The sequence below is a fragment of the Bactrocera tryoni genome, chromosome 3 (genome assembly GCF_016617805.1).
Source record: "Bactrocera tryoni isolate S06 chromosome 3, CSIRO_BtryS06_freeze2, whole genome shotgun sequence".
Taxonomy (NCBI): Eukaryota; Metazoa; Arthropoda; class Insecta; order Diptera; family Tephritidae; genus Bactrocera; species Bactrocera tryoni.
The window spans coordinates 82,979,176-82,996,055 of record NC_052501.1 but is presented as its reverse complement, the minus strand read 5'-3'; positions in this window follow the sequence as shown (position 1 = coordinate 82,996,055).

Genomic DNA, 16,880 nt, shown 5'->3' with positions numbered 1-16,880 from the left:
TAGTTTTCCAAATAGCTTTCATTGCAAGCTGTAAGGTCTATTCTAGATAAGAATGACCGTTATAGAAGGGTTAAGCCATTTTTTTACCACCATTTTGTAAACTAGTCTAACTTTTGAATTTCTAGTTGTACTAAATTAGCATAAAATGGGCACCGATGCACCTTGAACTCTTTGGTGGCACCACTAATTCTTAGTCTGATACCTTAGAGTACCAAAATACAGGCAATATGCACAGCACACATACATACAAGTCTCCATTAATTTTGAAACTCGATAGCGGCAATTATACTATGAAATTTACTATATACACCCACACCGTTCTACCAATTTGAGGCAATTAGCCAGGTTTATGTGTAGTTATAACTCAGTGAAGACTCTTGAGTATTTATAGACGCAGACACAAAACACTTATGAGCGCTGGCAACTGTGAAGTTTATGTGTTGCACTATGAGCTCAAGCTCAGATAACGTGTATAAGCTATAGCCAACGTCAGAGATAGAAATTATTAATGCAAACTGGCCGCTGGTAGAAGAAAATGTGAATTAGGAAATGTAGTGTGCCAACATTTCTTTCAAGGATGTGGTCAGCCAGTACAAGCAAATTTTGAAAAATGGGTATTCGAAAACTTTTAAGGGAAAGCAGTCATAGAGAAAAGCATTTTGTTGGTAACGCAGCGAAGAAAAAGTTGATATGTGTGCTGGAAGTAGCTAGATACAATAGCTCACACACAAACATACTCATCAGCAGTCCTTGTGGACCAATTGCGGCTGCGGTGATAGATAAAATCAGCAATTTACTGCCTCTGAACTGTCTGTACCCAACTAAATGCCGTTACAAGAGCTTTTATGATGTGTCTATCGGTAATATATTGCGACAACAAAATTTAAACAATGTTGGATGGTGTTGAGAGACTATTATTGGTAGTGATAATTATTCTATAGAGAAGTTTGAAAGTTAATAACAAAAGTTGGTATTATTTCAGTTTGAAGAGAGCATTCAAGTACTGAGAACTCAGTACAAAATCATTTTGCTGAACTTACCATGCATATTCCTTTATATTCCATATTCGGAAAGTTCACATTGTGACTCCAAATTTCCTAGTGGGTAGCTAAGCTGTCATAAAAGCACTATAGCAACCGAAATTCGCCTGTTATTTTAGTTTAATTACTGTGTGCTGTTGATTGCCCAAGAAAAGTACTCAAAACGTCTAAGTTATTTATGCACAATATCCAAGCACCACTCAAAATTTGCTTGCAAGCACACAGCCACTAGCACTCACATTATTACGCCTACTCATCGAATGGAACGACTAATTGATTGTTGCAACATTAAGCCAACCACACGAACTTACTTACATTTTCCGACCCAAAACTTGCATTGGTGGCGGAGCAAATATTCAATTGACTAGTTATCCCCACCCAGCAAATAGAACACTTCAAACAGTTTCGTACGTTTGTATGTAGCGATTATTGGCCTTTTTAGTAACACAACTATACTCGTGTGTGCTCTTGCTATGGTTACTAATGCCTGGCTGTTTTGGGAATCGAATAATTTGTCTGCTAATTGTCGAAAATATAATATCATTTGAAGAGTTGGTTGGCTTCGAGATACTTCAATATAATTATGTATATTTTTATGTGTATTAGTGTAAGATACTAAAAGCTCGCTAAAAGTTGATAAAGTTTCCTCGAAGAAAGTTAGTTACAATCTGGTTGGAGCTGATTTGTTATATACATATATGTATATCTCAATATGGATGAATAGCCTTTCAAAACTCCATCCTTCCTAAAAATTTCCCTACCAAAACTTTCTTCGCAAAATTTTTGGAAAACCCTGACACAACTATCCTTTCAATTTGGAAGTTTTTCGGATAACGATTTTATATTGAGCTAGATACATGTTCAATCGTATATGAGGTATATTCCATTGTACTTGACACAAACGATTCAAATGCAGTGATCCAGCTTCAATATAGCGTTCCTATTGAACCAGCATATTTTCTCTTCACATGCGCTCTTTTCTTTGAGAGCAGACTTCGCTATCCCCATAATACTTAACATCTCGCGCAATAAGTAATAAGGAAAGTAATAGGACTGAATTGATTTAAACAAATTTTCGAACCAATCGTTACAATTCTTTAAAAAATTTTAAAACAGGCTTCTTCTGCGACGAATACAGCGCTGCCAGCGCGATTTTCAAACATTGAAGGCGTCACGGAAAGCATTCTCCGGAATAGCCTTCGGCGCCGAGGTGTATGCTGCTTGGATCCCTTTTCATCGCCCTTTTCAAGCAAGGAAACAAAAAAAGTCCGGAAGGCCACATCTGGGCCATAGGGCGGCTGTGGAAACGTTGGAATGCCGGCTTTGGTTAGGTAGGTGTTCACATGAAAGGTTGTGCGAGCCGGAGCGTTGTCGTGGTGCAACTTCCAATCGGCTGCACTCTCTTGACGGACCCGATTGACCCTTCTCATTTTGTTTTAAGCGCTTTTTGGAATCAACTACTACAACAATAATATTTCGATGAGAACCTTGAAGAGCTGAAATTCGAAATTTTGCTGACTTCAGAACCTCTTTACTCTTTAAAAGCCACTCTGGCCAAAACAGCAACACACCACGTTCAGCATATGACAGCATACCTTATCACCTTGGTCTTAACCAGCGCTATTTGCGTTCCCATCATTATCGCCATCATCATCAGCATCAGCAGCACTTACATTGTAGTCACTCAGCATGCCATTCGCCTTATTTGCATTGCGTTTCGCCGTAATTTATCGCACGCATTTTGCATTTGTAATTCATTATGACTTCTGATTAATTTTCACAATGCAGCGTAGCCAAGTTGCACTGCTACCACCACAGTCGGTCGCTCTTCGTTCTTGCCACTCGTACGCGCTGCATGGATAAATATGACACGCTCACGCGCGCCACTTAAGCGAGCGTTGACTGACTTTGACTGGAAATGCGATTGCGCTTGCGACTGCGTCTATGAATGCGACTTGGTTCTGGCTCTGGCTTTGACTTTGAAGTTGGCTTTGAGTTGCAGCATACTTTGTTGTTACCGCTGTCCATCTACTTGCTTTGAAGGGAGTAAGAAATGGAAAAAGATCTAAACAAAGGCGAAATAAATTCTTTGTAGTTGGTAAATAAAGGAAATAGGCGCTTCACGCGCTGAGCTTTGCTTTACCTTTGCAGCGTTGCGCTCTTCGCTGTGCGCCTATTAAGCCTCCTTTTAGTTGTGCAGTCTTTGACTTCTGGCGTTTATGTAATTTGACCGCGGCTGCTTTTCGGCTTGCCCATCACCGTCTTTGCTAACCTTGTTTGCTTGCGTTTCTTGCTTGTTGCCGCGCGGTCGCTTCCTCTCTCATTATTCGATTTTGTGCTTCATGCTGTTATTGCTACTGCTCTTTGTTGCCGCTTTGCTCTTTTTGTGTGCCATTTCTTAAGTTCTGTGGCATTAAAAATGTGCTCGCACTTAAATCTGTATCGCGCGCAATGTATTTTGCCGCTGCCACGTACTCCAAACAACCTTTATCACCTGCCCTTGCCGCCCTTGACGCGCTCCCTCGTGTACGCTGTGTAGGCAAATGATGCGCTCACGTTATTGTGGTTTCAAGTGTTTGACTAATTGCATTCATTTTCGGTTTCGTTCAAGTTCTAGGCTTGAAAAGATGTTGACTTTACTATTCTAGATCGCCATGCGCTTATCAGCCCGGCATCACAGTCTGCATTCAGCCGGTTTCTGATGCTTCTTCAAGCTGTTGCTGATATGCTCATTGTTACACTTTAACTGCTAAAAAAATAAATAGAACAGCACTCAAGTATTTTTGTTTTTGCACTACATTAGCGTTCTAAATTCGTGTGTTGCTTGAATTAATTGTGGGCTTTTTCCGAAGCGATCGGTACGTGATTGTGAGAATTAGTGCGGCGATCGTCTTCGTAGATCTTAACGCGCGATAATCTAGCCGTGATTGCGTTTCAGCATACATAAATTACGCGACGATATATTGCAATGATAATGCGTACATGTGGAGCCGTAACTCCATGTCACTACATTAAAGCGCTGTCGACGATCATGACATATAACTACACGAAGGCTGCTACGCAATTCGTGTTTACATAGCAAAATACTGAACTTGTGAAACACCTAAATCACTTCATCACTGACTTCTTAAGAATTCGTGAAAATAGATTTACCATGTAATTTATCCAACGTGGTAGGCAGAAATTCCTCAAATACAGCTTTTAAAGCCTGAGAGGTTCTGACTAAATATTAAGAATAAGAGTCACATAGAGCTCAAATAAAGCTTTTAAAGCTTTAGAGGTTTCGATTAAATATCAAGAATGACTTAAGACTCACATAGAGCTAAAGCTATAGAGAATCTTATTGGTGAGTATTGACTGGGCTGAAGCATAAACTTTCTTCATTTATGATTGTGAGGGCACTACGAATCTAACTACGATGGGGGCACGTTAGACTAAATGTGGCCGAAAGCGGTCCGGCGTCTATGTGCTTCCGTTTTCAGCCAACCAACCAATTTCAATCATGTCTATATCGCAGTTCAGTATTAGTTATAGATTTTAACGATTCACGACAGAAATCATAGCCGGAAAAGTTTGGTTGAATAAATGGTTTAGGTCTCTGCTAATGAACTTTTCAACTGAAGGCAGAAAATAGTTACCCAAAGGCTACAAAGAGTGGCAACCCTTACTTCTCCCATCAAAACCAATACACTAACTTCACGCACTTAAAATAAATTTAACTTTCCTCTAAATTCACTTTTGTACCTGTCACACAGACGCTCATAACTTCACGTGACCACTCATAAATCATGACGAGTCAAGGTAAAGCGTGTCATTGTTTATGAGCGCAACTTCAAGCAATCAACCCAAGAGCCTACAATAAATTTATTTATTTACACACAACAACAGACATCATTCACTATTTGCAGCAAACGCGAAAAAGTTCTTATGGAACTTGGAATATTCTTGCCTATGAATTAAGTACGCTCACTTTGTCATGCTTCTAGTCAGGCAGCAGGCAAAAGATTTGAATACTAATTGGTATTATGTTGGTATACATGCGCATTATGGCCAACCAAAGCAAAGCGCGGTCTGGTAAGCCACAATGAAAGAACCTTATTTGGCTTGTCTAACAAATGCGAAGTGGTCTTCTTCAGTTTGCGGAGCTCAATTGTAGTGTGGGGGCGCGCATCCTTTGAAGCTTGTGCGTCTTCGTACTGTCATTATGCGCAAAAGTGAAATGACTCTGTCAGTCCGTCACCGAAACGTTTGAGAAAAGTACTGAATTTTAAATAATAAAACGAAGAAGCATCATCAATGCAAACGAGCCGACGGAGCTTCGCTTAACCAACAGCGAGTTGTGTGGTGCTGTGGCGAGCCCTGAGTTTGACGGTGATCCTAGAACACCCACGAAACGGTGCGTATTGGCATTTGCCTTTGCTTTGCGTACCAGAAATGTGGGCGTGTTGGTTCCGCAATAAATATCAGTGTTTGTTTTGGTTTTAGAGCTATTAGAATTAATTTGTTTGTTTGTCGGGTGTTTATGATTTAATGGTGGAGTTTTGTTTGATAAATTGTTTGTCACTTTGAGGACCACCTATTCGACAATGCTCACTGATATTTAAGATTTAAATACTTGGGTTTTTATATTCATATTTGGACTGAGGTGGACGTAAATATGAGGTATGAAAAAGGTTTAACTCATGTTTGAAGATAGATCAAAATCTACTGGGATTTTCTGACGAAATATTTACCATGATGTTGTCACGATTTTAAAATAAGACAACGTATTGGTGGTGTATTTTATAATGAAGACGAAGGGGACTTAGAGCCAGCACTCGAGCTTTGTTGATGGATCTGGAAGTTGTTGTTTTAGTTGGATCACGCAAGCTTTACGGCGACTCTACATAGCAGTTCGTGCAAATCTCTCTCAAAAATCCCTCTCATAGTATCCAAGCGTGACTAGGTCAAAACTGGGTCCATAGTTAGCCAGGTCCATGTCTAAGTAGTCTCAGTTTTACAGGTAATTCCACATCCATGACTGCCTGCGTAGAGCTGCTTAAGGCATTCACCAACACCGCTTGAATTTCGTGACTAGCGTTGCTGAACAACTTCGCATACGTCCACAGAGATGACCAATACCTTTGAGGCGCTTGACTGTCATTAAGTTATTTTTCTTCTTAGTGCGCTTTCTAGGATGTCCACACGCCGTCGCATAGCTTTAGAATACTATTTTTAAAACCATTCATATATAATTGCAGTCACGCATTTTGAGGCATTCCCAACATCACGTTGCTGCTGTCATAATTGCCAAGCAACGCTGTGAAGTTGTTGATGGGTTTCAGTAACTGCCTGCTTGGTGGTATTCACGCTTAAAAATATACCGCTTTTATTTTTAAAGTATCAGTGTGTCAACGCATGCGGCTGTCAAATCACTTGTCATCTCCGGTGAATTGACAGTTCGCAAGAAAGGAGCGTTTGGACCTAAATGGAAACGAAATTGTGTCGCACGTTGGCGCCTGCATAAATTTGCATTCAGTGAAGAGTTAACAACAGATAAAGAATTGAGAATGAAGGAGAGTGGAGCTATTAATAAATATTATGAATTGTGGTGTAATAATGTGTATTGGATTATGCAATACTGGATAATAGTCGCCACCATTACTTTTTCATTTAGAACTTTGAATGACCTAGGTAACACATCAAACGGTTAGTGGAAAATCAATGACGTGTTTTGACCCCAACCAGACGTATTTAAAAATATATACTATGCCAGTTCACCATTTCAAAAAAATGCCATTTTACGCGCAAAAATCTCTCCATCGCTCACATAAAATTTAATTTGTCACTTGAATGTAAATAAATGACTTCATCTACATACCAATAAATTGTCAACACTTATCCCCAGATTATCGACAGAGCCCTACAGGCGGAGTCGCACTACAACACAATAACAGTAATGTGTAATGATGAAAGTTTCGCACTCAAGTACGTATACAACAACAAGCACTTACAACAATTGTTATTCAAATGAAAAAGCGGGAAAATACTCAACTTCTTTTCGACGCTTCAGCAACGGCAAACATACACAAAATAATGGGCAATATCCGTCACATTTCATGGAGCTTTAAGTTGCACAGGACTGTTAGGACACAAGCGTCAGGCACTTGTAGGCTCGCAAGGACTCAATTTAAACTATTGTATGTGTATGAATGTGTGAACTTCTGCAAAATCCACAAATAAATGGCATTTGCATACTACTGGCGTTGGCGACGATAGACAAATCAAAGCACCACAAGAACAAATATGGACTTCGCTAGCAAGTAACACCGGAGTTGACTGGCGGAAAATCAAAATTATTCTGTTGTTTATATGTATTGGTGTCTACATGCGCACGCAAAAGCATAACGAAATGTCATTTTATTTCACTTTTCATCGCCTTGGAAGATAGCGTGGATATAAAGGCCATTATTGACGCCGCCGCTGCTTACCGATGATGACGAGCTGCTGATAATCAAGTTTCATTGCTTCCGTCTTAAGTGTTCGTTCGCTAGATTTCGGCAGTAGTTGTTGTTATTATAAGGATATAAGGATATATGTATATATTTTAATGGTTGTTTTCTGAAGTACGCCCAACTTGTAGAATTTTAAGTTGAATTTGTGGTTCTTTGTGTACTATTTCTATGAGTTTTATGGAGCTGAAGTATGGTTTCTATAGGATTCTTTGGGTTTCGGTTACTGGCTTCCGTAATACCCCACAAGTTTTTTTTTCTCGATTTTTTCTTTTTATGAAATCATAGTTCCATCTGTGTTTCTAAATCTCCACGAAAAGTTAACATAATGTTAGTAAGACTTTGGAGACCTCTTACTAGAGAACCGTTCATATTAAATACCGAAGATAACAGTACAAAATACCAATAACTTACCAATATAGAAATTTCTAAAGGCTGGAGCATTCAAGAATCCGATTCCCCAGAAAACAACCTTTGCCATCTTTTTACCCGGGTCATAGGTTACTTGGTAACCTACTAACCTAATACATTTTGACCAAGAATCAGCTGGAGCATTTCAGAAAGCGAGATGTTTTTGAATGCCTGGAAATTCCGGAAGTTCTGAAGATCTGATCGTACTTTTTGACTTCTTTAACCTGAAGTAAGCAGGTAGTCCGAAATAAATATATCTTTTTTATAGCTTTCAAATATCAAAAAAATTTCAAAAATTGTGGAACCCTTCTTACAACTTAGCATATTAAACTTTCTATCTCGCTTAATTTCAATCTATTCAACTCCATTCTGCATATTTCCAAAAACAACGGCGACTCACACAGTAAACGAAAGCAGCTCTTTCGCTTAACTAAACTACATACGGCTTTGACGACACATACACGCAAAAGCACTTGCATGTCGGGAGTCCTTTTTCACGTAATCCTGCTTATTATGCAAAATACATTGCGAGACGACGATGAAAACACCCATAATAATGCCGAACGAAGGCTGCCAAACAAGCCGAGACTATGATACTTTGCCATGTTTGTGGCAGGCACTACTACAGCGCTTACATACACACACAGACGCTTGCGTGGCGGCAATATGGAAATTGCTCTTTTTGTATTCCTGTGCGCTGTTAGCACGTTAATCGCGTTTATATGTCTCTGACGCTGACGCAGCCGCCGCTGCCGGCCTTACGCGAGTAAATGGCGCACAGCTTACGTATATGTCAATGCTTTTGGCTAGCAGGAAAGCCTTTGGCGTTAACGTCGCGACCATCAATGTCACCATCGTTGAGGACAACGACGACGCCGGCATTGTCACCATTGCGACTTAATGCTTCATCAGCGAACAATTGAATTGTTTCCGTTTCCGTTATTGGCACTTGGCTGCCTGCAAGGCTGGCTGATAATGCAGCTTGTGGACATTTTCGATGACATCGCGGAGTTTTTTTCTGAGCCGTTGGCGTAGGAAAGCAGGAAATGAGAGCTTGAGGTGCAGCGACGTTTGTGTGTCGGTGGTGTGCTCACACATTTTGCAGCCGTGAATGTGTTGCATTTCCGCGTGTAATTGGGCAACTTTATGCAATATGCCCGTAGTATCAAATTCAGCTAAGTGGCCTTGTTGCAGTAATGCGATTTGAAATGATTTAATGAGCATAAGATTTGGAGGTTGTATTGGGAGTGTTTTATACACTAAGATATCAGAAGAAATGTGTTCGAGGATGAGAGAGGATCATTATTGTCCGAACCTGTTTTGTAAAAAATCGCCGTGGAAGACTGTAATAATAATAAAATTGTGGTTTTTGGTGAACTTTAAGAGGCTTTGAAAGTCGGTTTCAATCCCTTGCCTTTGCCCTTCGTTAAGAAAAATCTAAAAATTCATACATTCATACAGATTCAGTTCGTTCGGCTGATTTTTTCAATGACGATGTTGGCATTTTCCTCATACAATGTCGGTCAACATGGTTGAGGAAGAAACGGGAAAGCGGAAAGAAACTAGAAGGTCGCCACACTCAATATTGGCGGATATACCATTACGACACAGCAATCTTTTAGATATCTAGGAGTGATAACAGACTCGAGCTTATCATTATCATTTTTATCGAGCATCAAGGGTGACGGCGGCGCTAACAAGGATAACAACTAACATTGTGAACCAAGCCAGAATAGACCAGTCAACTTGGCCAAAGTAAGTCAGTCCATACTTATGTATACTGCACCTATATGAAGCGCTGCAGCAGAAAACCTACTCAGAAAAGGCAAAATCAATAATCTGACTGAACGAAATCACATTTATCACATCAGCGGCTGGAGTCATATCAGGCCTCATGCCACCGGACATAACGGTCATGGAAATCAAGCGAGTATTCGATAAAACGAGAAGCACTGGCGTTCGCTTAACGAAAGAAGAGAGGATCCCAAACGAATGGCAGAAACGATGAGACGAAGCAGCTATCGGGAGATGGACAGGCTTACTTCAAGCAAACAAGCATGGGTAGAACGGAAATACGGGGAAACTGATTTTTATTTTACGCAGTTTGTAACAGGACATGGTTGTTAAGGATACCTATACAAAAATGGGCATGATGGCGAAACAAATTGCTTCTTCTGCAGCAGCATCAGCGAAAATGCATTGCATATCTTCTTGTCCTGTCCAAAATATGAAAAAGAAGGAATGGAAATAGATAATGTGATAAATGATCGAGTGATGTCGGAAAACATCGTGCCTTACATGATCGAATCGAAGGTGGTTTGGGACAGAATGAGCGCATGGGCAGCTATAGCTGTTCAAGAGTTAAGGAGGAAAGAGTAGCACAGCAGAGAAAACAGAAGGATTAATCGGAATTATAGCGAAAATGCGTGAATGAGGAGCAGAATGGCTAAGCTTGGCCCCGTGATTTAAGGCCTTACGGCAGTTCCGTGGGCCAAATATAAGCAATGACGTCGGATTTCAGGGTTTAGTACGTAGACGTACTGTGCCGCAAGTCCAGCTAGAGCGTGCGGCCAATATGAATCGTGCATATCGTCTGGAAAAATGACAATATTCTAATATTTGAATCTATTGTTTATGGCTTCCTTTCTGGCTGTATTTTTCCATAAAATTTGCTTATCAAATTTCTTCCCCATATATAGATTACGGTTAGAGTCTAAAATCGGGAACTATACCTGAGACCTATCATTCCAGAATCATTATTGGTTTCTCATAAGTACGTTAAGCAGTTTGTTAGTTGTGTTACGGAGTTGTATTCTGCGCTTGCGAACAACATACGCAAAAACAAAACCCGCAATCGAAATGACACTGTGAAAAATGAAGTCATTCAAGCAAATCATTAAATGTTTAAGCGTCAGAAAACGGCAAATTTAAAAGTACATTAACAAGCATGTAATGGCAAACATTAAAGAAAAAAGCATGGAATATAGAAAAAGACAACTGAAGTTGTATAAGACACAAATGCTCAACTACTAGATGAGCAGCTATCGACCATTTAGCTAGCTAGCTGCTCCTGGAGGTAATAAAAGTTAACTACGCAGCAACGTTAATGCCAGCAATGACAGTGACAGCCAGCAGACAGACAAAAGCAAAAAAAAAAAAAACACAGCGAAGCAAAGAAAACAGCGAGTGCAAGTGACACTACAACAACGTTTGCAGAGCTTGTTAAACACTTGTCAGAGGTGCTACTGCTTTGTTGATGCGCCCAAAAACGCGGTCTCAGTGAACTTTGGTGCCTCAGCAGCAGAAATGCTTGCTGTCCGAGCGGATCATATGTGTGAGCGAACCCTCAAGAAGATCTCATAAGAGATCGTGAACTCTGCTCATCTTCCGCTGTTTTACTTTATAGATTTAGAGGAGGTTTTGGCGAACGCTATTTCCTAATCCGTATTCCAGTTTATTCTATTGGACTTCTGTTGTCTTTCCTCTTCTTACGCTTAAGCGCTTGTGCAATATTTTTATCACTACTGTCTTAAACTTTACATTGCGTCCTTTCTTCTCCTTACGACTTCTGCACTTTTTGTGTTTGCCTTCCGTTTCATAACCAACTGCGTCATGATCGTGTCCATGTCAATGCTAAAATTTATGCACCATCAAGTCAAGTATGCCTGCCATTCGCCGGCCGCTGTCGCGCAAGCTCACACGCTTCGTTGACCGCCTTGAACTTGAAGTGGAGTGTACGATTGCAGTGTTGCATGCCACATGCAAGCATGCATGCAACTAAATAAATGTTAGCCATGCACTTTGACAGTTAATGACACATAAAATGATCGTTTTGCCTAAGCAATGACACTTGAGCGCGTGATGGAGGCCACAAGCGGATATGAAAGCTTTGCGAATGTGCATAATCACAGCTATATATACTATATGGTTACTTGTTTGTTAAGGAATAATATAAATACTATAAATGCTGCTCATCTCAATCTGTGGCATGTCTACGCTCTTTTTGCCTCTGTTGCATACGAAATGCAACCTGGCTTAACAGCTTTCCAAACGTCAAGTGTCGCCTTGCGTGTTGCATTGCGACTTATTAAGCTGAGTGACGACTGCCGTGTGCAACTCTGTGATCGATTGCTGATGCTATTTGCATAGAGTATTTAAATTTTATAATTCGTTTGACAGTTCGAGTGAATGATGCGCTTGAGTTGGCTTAATTAAATGAAATATCTGAAAGTTCATGGCAAATTAAAATTTTTAATTTCGAAAACGTTGAACTTTTAAAATTTTGGAATCTACTTGTATTATAGATACCTACATTGTGCCCCCTTATAACAGCGGCACATCCATTGGATTTACAATTTCCGACGATTCCGCTGTGGCAAGGCACTCAGAAAAATTTAATATAGAATCAGCTTGATGCTCACTGTCAGCGAACTGAAGACTTGTATAGCAGCTCTTCTATCGGACGCATACCTCCCTAAAACATGCCTCACTTCGGGAAAGTGCATTTGTTGCTCCTTGACGGCTGCCCTTTTGCGTGAAAGATACTTATTACAGTGTTCCCTACAGTGAAGTCTTAAACAAGGATTGATTGAGAGCTCCCGATAAAAGACTCTACTTCAGCGACTCCGCCCCACCAACATATCTGTCGAAGGTATCCATAGACATGTAAATTGGCAATGAGAGCCATTCGTTGAACATGTTCGAATTGTTTAGTAAGTGCGGCTTTATCGAGTAGCCTCCACCGGACAAATACACAATAGAAACCTTTAACTATGTTTTGTAAAGCCAGGGCACGGCTTTTTATCAAAGATCCCCACCACTTACTAATAGCCCTTTACAGCAATATAAGGCAACAAGTGTCTTACTAAATCTCTCCTGAACATTGAGTTTCCATGACTGCTTTCTATAAAGGATGGGGCTCAAGTACATCACCAAGATCTTGGTGTTTTTACATTTATTTGCTATGACAAATTTTGAAAAGGTAAACCTGGAAATTTAATCTATGCCCGTAAGCTTTAGTTCTACTCGGCAACAAAGGTCCTCAAGTCATTTCTTACGAGTTTTGGCTCTGCAGGTTACAAAAATATACTTGAGTGGACTGTATCTCTAAGAATCTTAGAACAAATGGAGCTGACTATCTAAACCATGTTTGTACTGAGTCGAGGTAATCAAGAATACATCTCTAATAATCTCTACTCAACCAAACAATTAACTTAATATAATTAAATATTTAGCATACTATTAGGCTGATCATAATTTGTTCACGTACCTCCTATCAATTCTCAGAAAGTTAATAAAAATATAAGTGAGTAATCCAAGGATTTGGAAAGCCTATACATAAATTAAAGCTGAGTAGCCACTCTTTTAATGAGAAAAACTTTAACCATTTCCTTTGCAAATCAAATTCGAATGAACATTTAGTCCAAGGCAAGCATTAATAATTAAGCAGCGCATAAAATCTACAAAAATCAACACACAAAGTAGGTTTGGACATTACCGACATTTGCTACAGTTATTCGGAAAACATTCGAAACGAAATAAAACAATAATAAAAATAAAAGTGAGCGCAAAATTACCAGCGAGTCTGTAAAATCAAAATAAAATTGCTTCCCATAAAAATCAAGCGAATTAGGCACAGCGCTGAAGAAATCGGCAAAGTGTAGTAAAAAGCAATTGAAAATGAGCTTCTGCACGCTGCGGAGGAGGCTGCAAGTTCACTTCAAGCATGCCATGGAACCGCATACAGTTGCAATGTGGCAGAGCGTGGCACGGACAGCGCTGGTGGTGGGCAGCTGATGGCCTGGCTACTTTGGAGCATCAGTGCGACCATGGCAAATGCCAATCACTGTTATGGCCAAAATGCGCAACAAAATGTCAAAATTACTTAAAGCATGTGGGTGTAGAGTGCGGCGTGGTGTACGCTGCGTTGGGAGGTGAAGTTTAAGAAAGCAATTTCAAAGTTGCTTAGATGAGTGCGCGGCGGCAAAAATCATTTATGGACTGCTTTCAGCTAGTCTATGGACATATGCCACTCGAGCCGCGATGCAAGTGTCACTCAGCGCATATATGTCTGTAATGGAAACGGTCATAAACATTGGCGCTATTCTATGATGATCACAAGACATAAATTCGCTGTGAAATTGAAAACTTTGTGTAAGAAGCAGCAGTGGCAGATGCAGAGAAGAAGAAGAAGCAGCCGTGACTAGCACTTCCGCAGCAGCTACGACCACGCGCGCGACGAGCGTCACACAAATTCGACCCAAATGTATATGCTATAGGTCAAATACCTAATGAGTCGCGCCCAAAATGTAGCCTAGCCAATCCGGCAGTCATGCAGTCTCTCAGGCGGTTCTTCGTGGGATAGCACGCCAGGCGGGTGCACACCATTAGCCACGTTTGTGCGCCATCAGTATACATGGGCGCCGCGTAAAAATTGTAATTTCTGCCTTTGTCGAAGTTTATGGGAGTTTTATTTCATTCTCTTGCAAACGAAACAAATTTCACTGCGAAATCAAGTTAGAGGAATGTGGTAGTCCCAAATGTAGGCGCAGCCGCTAAAACCATGAAAATTTCAAAAATGTAAATTCCTTTCTAAATTATTTGACGCACGATTGCGCTGGCGAGCGGGCGCTCAGCAAAACAACGCAGCAACCTCAGCGAATGCGGAAGCAGTACAAAATGCGCTATACGCCTATACACCCCCACATACAGCTGATAAGAAGCCGTGAACGCTTGAGACCACTGGCGGACATTGCAGCAATGTCAGCTATCTTCAACGCCTAACAGCGCGCCACAACCGATATCTTTGTCTGGTGCACAAGGCTAGCGCTTACTCAGCGCGTCTACTGCTTTGGAAATTCCACGTTCGCAACGGTCATAAATCTTATGGCCACATCTTGAATTTATGTGCGTCAACGGCGCACTGGCTTCGCAAGATCAAGTTAACGTTTGTACTTGTGCCTTAGCGTAATGTAGTGCGCACTCTTTGCATTTGCTGTGTCTGCTTTTAGGCGTTCGACTGCTTCCTTTCTTTTAGCAACGGATGTAGTCCGTTTTTTATGCGCCTTATTTATTTGCTGTGCGCTTTTAAGTATTTGCAACGCAGTCTCCTAAGTAATGGAGGTACTTTTAAAAAATGTACTCTCAGTTAGAATTTACATAACTCGGTGACATTAGTGGTTGTTTCGGGGTATGCGCGGCCCTAAATAATAAACATTTGTACAGGGGGAAGTGCACAGTACAGAGTGAAGCAAAGAAGAATATTTTTCAAACTAATCCCATCCGCGCGTTCCTATTTTGTTTTTAACTTGAGCGGGTTTGAATGAATAGTCGGTAGTTTTCTATGAGTTAGTTAACCGGTTAGTTAACCGGATTCGCTCTATCGAATGGTTAAGGAGACATTCGGTTAGTCCAAAAAGTGTCATTTTGTTTCAGATTGGAGATGTACTACTATCTCTAGCTTTCAATGGCAAGTTATGAGCTTTTCAGATGATGAATGATTTCTCAGTAGTGAAGTATTTCGAAATTGCCGATACGAAGGCATAGTTGGGCTCTCTAAAAGCACGTTCAAGTCTCAAGTAATGTTATAGTAACACCACGAACCAGTAAGCCGTAAACTGAAGCAGAATTAGCCATATAATGGTGGATCGTTTCTTGTAGCTCTGAAGTCCACCGATGCCCTACAAACCTACAACTTTAATCACGTTTCTTCCTAAATGAAATTTGTAAGGAAAACTGTCACAGAAAAATGCCGCAATTCAAGTGGCACATTTCAACCCTTGTCAATGCTGTCAGTGAACAATCCACGTTTGCGCCAACCAACCAAGCATATAAACATAGCCAAAAGCTAAATGAAAATTTCGAAAAATGGTTTAATTAATTGTAATGAACCAAATTTGCGCAATTACAAAAGGCCAAGCAGAAAAAATGTTAAGGTAATTGTTGGATTAAATATTTTCCAATTTCGCAAGAAATGAACAACTCAATGAACCCAAAATCTCCCATCTACCGATGTCGCTCGCATCTGACAAAGCAATGAAGGAGCAAAAAAAGGCATTTTTTCTTGCGTGCCAATAGAGGAACTCATGCGTTCGAACTCAACTATGTAGGAAATTAGAGTAACGCCATTAAAGCGCCAGATCGGTGAGGGTCTAAGGTATACCAAGAGCTACAAGCTTTGAAGACAACCGAATGCGGTTGGCAGCACAGACACAAAGCAAAAATGTTTGCAGCGGGGCGCAAAGTGTGAAGCGTGGGAGGTGAAGCGGTGAAATCGCTATTGTCAGCAAAAAGGATGCAGGCATTTCAAATATTTATTTATAAAAATGTTGCTACACAACAAAAAAAAGCAGAAAAACTAAACAAAAAAAGAAAAGAAGAACTAAAAAGAAACGAAATCAAATAAGCAGAAGTATACAAAAAAGATAATGCGAAAAGAAATTGGGAATTACAAGCAGCGAAGCGTCTAAATGAAAGCTGGAAATGCGAGTGTGGAAGGTTAGAAAAAAAGGATGGCTGCGCACTGCATTACATACGGAGTTCGGCTTTTATTTCATTACTGACCAGCATACAACCGATAAGACAATCAAAGACATCCTTTTCACATGGCAAGCTCCAACAAGCAGTCGCATTTTATTTGCTTCCCACAATTTACTAGTTTAATTCTTTTTGCGTCGGACCTTTTTCCACTCTTTCTGGTAATCTTTTATTTCGCTGGCTTGTTTATTTTTATGTCTTACAGGTGTAATGTTCAACCAGGCGTTAGAGCTGGTTCGGAGATACAGGGCGCAGATAGAGCGCAGGGTGCGAGGTTGGTCAACTGGAGACAGTCGAATTGGGTAATTTTCGGATTGCAATTGTAGAATAACACGCGCCAACGATAATCAGACTGGCAGGCTGACAGGCAGCCAAACGGACGCAGCGACAGTTCGCGCAGAAA